This window comes from Canis aureus, chromosome 6 (genome assembly GCF_053574225.1).
Source record: "Canis aureus isolate CA01 chromosome 6, VMU_Caureus_v.1.0, whole genome shotgun sequence".
Lineage (NCBI taxonomy): Eukaryota > Metazoa > Chordata > Mammalia > Carnivora > Canidae > Canis > Canis aureus.
Genome location: NC_135616.1, coordinates 34282022 through 34289064, shown reverse-complemented (window position 1 = coordinate 34289064; position 7043 = coordinate 34282022). Strand labels below are relative to the sequence as shown.

The following is a 7043-nucleotide window of genomic DNA, read 5'->3' as shown; positions in this document are numbered from 1 at the left end:
GAGAAGAGAGAAATGTCCCCAAATTATTAAATGATGCCAGAGAAAGCTGGTGGTGAGTACTTGCCTTGATTTTCTTATCTCAGGTGGCTTTTAAGAGTTTAATCTGATATTCCTTATGAAAATTTTCAGCAAAGCAAATTTAAGAAAGCTCATATAGGAAATTCACATTTTTGCTGCTCCTATATAAATAACCAGGCCAAACTTAATGAGATCAATCTTATTTTGTGATCAAGAATATTTTTTTTAAATGTTTTTGTTTAAAATGGGTAGACTGTAGGAGTGCCTGGGTGGCTCACTCAGTTAAGCATCTGCCTTTGGTTCAGGTCATGATCTCAGGATCCTGGGATCAAGCCCTGAGTCTGGGTCAGGCTCCCTGCTCTGCAGGGAGACTGCTTCTCCCTCTGACCCTCCCCTTGCTCCTGCTCTCTCTCTTAGATAAATAAATAAAGTCTTACAAAAAATACAATAAAATAAAATAGATTGTAGGAAAAAATGTGTTTTGTTGAGAGTTTAGCTAAGCTACTCCATGGTATGGCTGTGTCAGCACTCATTTTGTTTGTCCAAGTGGCCTGTGGGGACCTTAAACTGACACCAGTCCCTTCATACAAGTGAATGCCACATACAAATCACAAGCAAATGTAGGCTTCTGATATGAATTCCCTGTGATCAGCTCTTGTGATCAACAGTCTCTCCTGCCTCCCAGAACCTTCCCCTTAAGCACCCCTTTGATAAGATCTCGATGAGCTTACCAAAGCCCCCCTATCTTTGGCTTGAAATGACCAATCCAGCCTTAGCCTGGAACCCCAAAGCACTCTATAACTCGAACCCCAAAGCACTCAAATAAAGGCATATTTCTGAGGTCCTGCTCTCTCTATGACTGCAACCTGTCTTTACCTCCCTGTGTGGCCTCTTAAGGTAAGTTATGCACTTCCTTCAGGACTTGTGGAGGCAATATCTCTTGTGGTCTTTTATTGAACTTTGGCTCATCGTCAAAAAGCTTGTGCTCTACTTAACAGACGTTAACAAAGTTATAACATGTTCCAATGGAAAACTATACATGATCTTTATCAGATTACAAGTTATCAGGTTCTAGTCCAGTTCACTGCCTTTTGAGCTATTTTGCAACTTCTTGTGAATTGTAATTAACTGAGGAATGTATAAATGCTGTCCTGTTAGTGATTGTCTTTGATGCCCCCCACTCTACCCCTGTAGAAAATGTTTTCTCTATTAACAATTCTCAATATTACTCCACATAAAATTTGTGATATTTATTGTCCTCTGAACTAATTTAACATTTCTTTCATATCATGAGTAAACATGCTCAGTTTTATATTTGTATGAGAGTCATGATTTTACCTTTTTCTGAAAATTATCAAAACTGTATATTATTTTCATATTTCTATTTAAAACTAAGAGAAATATATTTAAAAATTAAATAATTTTATCATGACAATTTTAACTTTTGGCAGATTAATTCAACAAAAATAAGTAATATAGAGATTACCAATGGAGAGTACATATTGTTTTCAAATGTCTATGGAAGATATTTAAAAATTATTTATCTGCTAAAACATAAAGTCAATAAGTTTCTAAATTACACTGAAAACAATGAAATATTTTTGGAAAATGCTATTTCCACCATTACCCTTAATATCCAAGAAACCAAACTGTTACAAAAATAAATATGGAAACTACTTAAATTTTAGTACTGAGGGACAGCCAGGATGGTTCAGCGGTTTAGTGCCACCTTCAGCCCAGGGCCTGATCCTGGGGACCCGGGATCAAGTCCCACGTTGGGCTCCCTGCATGGAGCCTGCTTCTCCCTCTGCCTGTGTCTCTGCCTCTCTCTCTCTGTCTCTGTGTCTCTCACGAATAAATAAAATCTTTAAAAAAATAAAATAAAATAAAATTTTAGTATTGAGAGCAAATTACATCTATAATTAGTAAATCATAATTTACAAATGGTAATGTGTTTTGGTGAATATATGTAAATATGATTGTAAACTTTTGAAAATAAAATTTAAAAACATATGTATTGTCTCTAGAAATACATGAAGAATAGTTGAATGCATTCAATAAGTATTTAAATAGTTTCTAGTATTCACACAACTTTTGATAGGCACACTGAAAGATACAAATATCTATAAGTTATAGTGACTGCTATTCTAGTATGTGTCACATTGTGGAATAACACTCTTATGGGCTGCCAATGATTATACAGAATTTTCAAGCCAAAGACTGAGCTTGGTTTGATATCAGGTAACATGGAAGGCAAAACTGGGTCAGTAGATCCTGTTTCACAAAGAATGAAAGTATAAGTAGAAAAAATAAACTATGTCAGGAACCTAGTCAATGGAAGACACCATATTTATCTATTAACATGAAAATCAATCTAAGATGCAAGCCCAAACCAGAAGCATCAGTGGATGATGAGGCAAAGAAAATCAAGGAGCACATTTGAGATTCTGCAATAAAGTGAAAGACAAAAATGTACACAATTCTGATTGGTATGTCACTACTGATTGATAAAACTCAATTATCTCCCCCCCCCCCCATACTTCTCTCCTCACAAACAAAAACTAGAATAGAATCTAAGTTTTGAGTAGTTTCAGTGATAGAAAAGTTTGATCTGTATAAGAGTGTGACAGATGCTGGAATCAATTCTCTGGCCCACACTCATCCTGAGTCAAATATTGAAATTTACTTTGATATAGTGAACATACCAAATTCTCACATAAGGCATCAAGATTATCTTCTTCCATTATTAATAAAAGACATCAAGCTGATAGATGCATGTAAGATGAGCCTTTGGCAGATAGTGGAGTCATAATTAGAAAATAGGCACACTTAGAGAAATGATCATCAAAGGTAAACAGTAATGGTTATGACAGTAGCTGTAAAAATGAATGACCAAAAGAACCTATAGCTAAACTTCCTTTGTTTTCTCTTATATAAAGAGATACTTATTTGTTACTGATCTCTTTGTAACCAGGAAATCACACAAAAAAGGCATTTGTCTACTGGAAAAACAGTAAATGGTGGCTGAGAAGTGTTGAGGTATGGGGATATAGTTTGCTCGACAAAAAAAAATTGTGATGAGCATGCTTAGGACATTGTTCAAATAAAACCATTCCAGGTAATTATTATTATTATTTTTTTATTTTTTTAAAACAATGTGTGAATGGTATGTTCGGTCTGGACATCTGCTAAATGGGCTCAACAATGGTTTGCCATTGTCCTTAATTGGTAGACCTCCTAGTAACTGTTTTAACTACTAGTTAAGGGCAATAATAGCCCATGAGTGGATCCTTCCAAGACATGGGTTTCTGGTGACTGGGCTTTTCTTGGGATGTCTGGTTGTATTCTCTCCTCTGGAATCAAAGAAGCAGTTATTCAGTGGTTAAATGCTGTCACTCAAGAGATCCTCTAAGGTTGACCAGAATATGCATCTCTGCTGCTCCCCTTCCCTAGTAACAACGAAAGTACCAATCACTTCATATATCCAGGTAACTTCTGGAGGCAGGCTATATCCAGAAGGGGAAGCTGGCTTCCAGCTGTGCCAGATCTGAATAGTTATGACATGCCACACGGGAATCTGGAATAAAGACTCTTGGTCAGACAACTGACTCTGATTCCTGGAGAGAGTTGACCATGTAAAACTGTGGCCCCTGCGAAGATTCATAGTCTTTGGTGTCTTCACATGGGAATAGCAAATTGTAATCCGGCAAATCACTTCTCAACAAAGACCAAGATTACTGTATTTCCCCCCACTACTCATGGTGTTTCTTCTTCAGACACTGGCTCCAAAAAATGAATACAAATCTCACTGGGGAAAAATCAACAACCAGGAACTGGAGAGAAAAACAATTATAAAATCCAGAGCAGGCAGCTTAAAAAAATATTAAAACTGTTGCAAGAGATGGGCATTTTCTTGAACATCAAACAATAAAAATAAAGCATTAATGGAGAATCAATTAGAAAATTAAACAATTACACAAACACATGAAAAGTCTGCCAGAAGACTGGGGGTGGTAGTTCACAGTAAAAATATTCAGTAGATAAATTTAAGTGTTGAGACATGTGGTTAATTGATTAAACTAATGTCCCAGTTCTTTTTTTCCGTATTTATGTCATTTATCGCATGCATTTGTCCCTCTCAGAAAATAAGGAGCATCTATTTTCTCACCATTGAAATCCAGGCTGAGCTTCTGGGTGGCCAGTAGAATGAAGTGAGAGTGATGATGTGCCAGCTGTGCATCAAGATCTCAAGCAGCTGAGGTGATTGCAATTGTGTTTTGGCTCTTCTGCCTTTACAGTGAGCACATGCCCTGTTGGAAAATGTAGCATGTAGAGCAGAGTAAGTCACCAATCATTCTAGCCATCCTAGGTCAGCCACCTCAGAAATGAACATTAGACATACAGAAGTGAGACCAGAGGAACTACCCAACTGAGCCTAGCCTAAATTACTGAACTGCAGACTTATGAGCTGAATAAATGTGTGCGTGTGTCTGTGTATTATATGCCACTGAAGTTTTGTGATTGATTTTATTTGTTATGCAGCATTACACTGACGTAGATAACTCATATGAACCATAAATGGATAACCTAGAAGATCAAGTAGAAGAAAATGTAGGGAAAAAAATGATTGAAAGCATGAGGAAAAGAAAAGATATGTGGAGGGCAGATACTCAGGAGCCCTAAAATGTCAATAATAAGAGTTTCCATTATTAAAGTAGAAAACTTAAACAGGGAACAGAGACAATGGTTATCAAAATAATAGAAAATAGTTATCATAACTGAAAAAAATTGTGCAGTTTGAAATATCACTTAATTTCAAAGCAGCAGTAAAAAAAAGACACATTCCTTACCATATCTAATCAATATTCTGAATCAGATAATAAAGAAAGATTTTGTAAAAAACTCTTTGCTTTGTTAAAGAACAGAATACAGAGTGCCTGGGTGCCTCAGTTGGTTGAACAACTGACTCTTGGTTTTGGCTTAGGTCATTGACATCAGAGTCTTGGGATTGAGCCCCGCATCAGGCTCCCTGCTCTTCTGCTTGAAGATTCTCTCCCCTTCTCCTTCTGCCCCTCCCATTCCTCCTCCTTCTTGTGTGTGCTCTCTCTCTCTCTCTAAAGTAAATAAATAAATCTTTAAAAAAAAAAAAAGAACAGAATACTTGCAAATGTAAAATGAGTCAGACTAGCATTGGAGTAGAAGTTAAAATACGGTTGGCAAACAATGTCCCATGGGCTAAATTCTAATGCTGCCTGTTTTGTAGTTTTACTGACCCATAGAACACCTACTTGTTTATACATTGTCTGTGATTGCCTTTGTGCTACAACTACAGAGTTGAGTAGTAGAGACAGAGACTGGTCTGCAGAGCCCAAATTCTTTATTAGTTGAGTCTTTACATAACAAGTGTACTGATAGGGATGGTGGAAAGATCATTTTTGCTCTATTGAGTTAAAGGACTTTGAATTTAGAATCCTAGTCCTAGCCCAGAAATCATTAACCTATTGGATCAAAAAAAAATGTAGTGTGAATATGCAAAACTTCAGAGAATATATTCATCAAGTTCCCATAAGAAGAAATGACCTGAGGAGGAACATTAAACACCAAATGAATCGAATCTGAAATCTCAATGTAGAGGAAGTATTAAATGAGCAGGAATTCATAGACAAAGAGCTTTGCAATAAATATAGTGAAAGCTAAACTGATTATGATAGATTATTACATTCAGTGTAATTAGTAAATATGGATTTGTGAAATAGAAAAGACAGAATGCAAGGAAAAATATAGTAATAATATAGTTATATAAAAGTATTAAACTATTTCAGCAGAACCCAGGAGTTATAACATATCAAGGAGTGGGGGAAATGAAAGCATTCTAAGTTTTCCTGTAAGAGATGACGATTTTGATAGGGAAAAAATAAATAGCATTTTTATATGTAATAATGTATAAATAAGCATGATTAACAGTGCAGGGAAAGTGAGGAAAGCAACAACAGGAATGAATAGTCAATAAATAAGTCAAATTTCCAATTTAATGGGGGGGGGAGTAGAATGAATAGTAACTAAATGAAATAATTTAAAATGAGGAAAAATAAAATGAGAGCATAGTAAAGTTAAGTAAGTGGTAACATGAAATAGTTCGGTATCAGTTTCCATATTCACCTCAAGAAGCCAGAAATCTCAGACTAATAAAATGTAAATTTTTCGCTATATATATTGTTTGTAAAAATACTTTAAACAGTATAATAAAAAGTTTGAAAACAAAAAGAAGAATATTCTAGGCAAATGCAAACAAAATAAAGCAGGAGTATTGGAGTTAATACAAAAGAAAGTAGATTTAAGGCTAAAAGTACTGAAGAGGATACTGAAGGACATTACACAAAGATAAAAGGAACAATTTATGAAGAAGATATAAAAGTCATAAAGTTGCATGCACCACGAAGATAGCAGCTAAATATATAAAGCAAAATATTAGAAATGCACATTGACCTTGATAAAAATGCAATTATGGGAGAAGATTTTATTACACCACAATCAAGAACTGCACAGATATAATAGACAAGAAATAAGTGAGGGCATGGAGGCATAGAATAATACAGACAATAAACTACATTTTATGGGTGGGTATACACAAATATACAATATGTACATCACTAGATCCTACAAGAAGAGAAAAGACATTTCTCCTTGTATTTAGGACATATTTACAATAATTATTGACATTCTGTCCATAAGTAAAACATTTTTAAAAAGAAAAATTTATAGTCTATAACTGCTGATCAAAATCTAACTTAATTCTTAATACAAAATATCCTTCAAATATTAATTTCTTACAAATTAAGGACTTTTGTCTGAATGCTTCTTGGGGCCAAAGAAAAGACAAAACAAATTACAGTCTAGAAAATTATGGAAAGGCAAATAAACTCTCCTATGTTGGTTATGATTATTTTGTTAAAGGTATCATAGGCCCTAGGATCAAATTGCTTTAAAGGTAATCTCCTAAAATAAGGAATCCTGAGATGGGACCC

General features: G+C 35.1%; 1 long non-coding RNA gene across 1 annotated transcript; it reads right to left on the bottom strand.

Moving 5' to 3' along the window:
• Nucleotides 1-1566: 1566 nt before the first annotated feature.
• LOC144315164 (uncharacterized) lies at nt 1567-5820 on the bottom strand. The gene is made up of 3 exons (XR_013380928.1): nt 4187-5820; nt 3494-3595; nt 1567-1883 (listed from the first exon to the last, which is right to left on the bottom strand). It is a non-coding gene; the product is annotated as an uncharacterized LOC144315164 (long non-coding RNA).
• Between the last annotated feature and the right edge of the window lie 1223 nt (nt 5821-7043).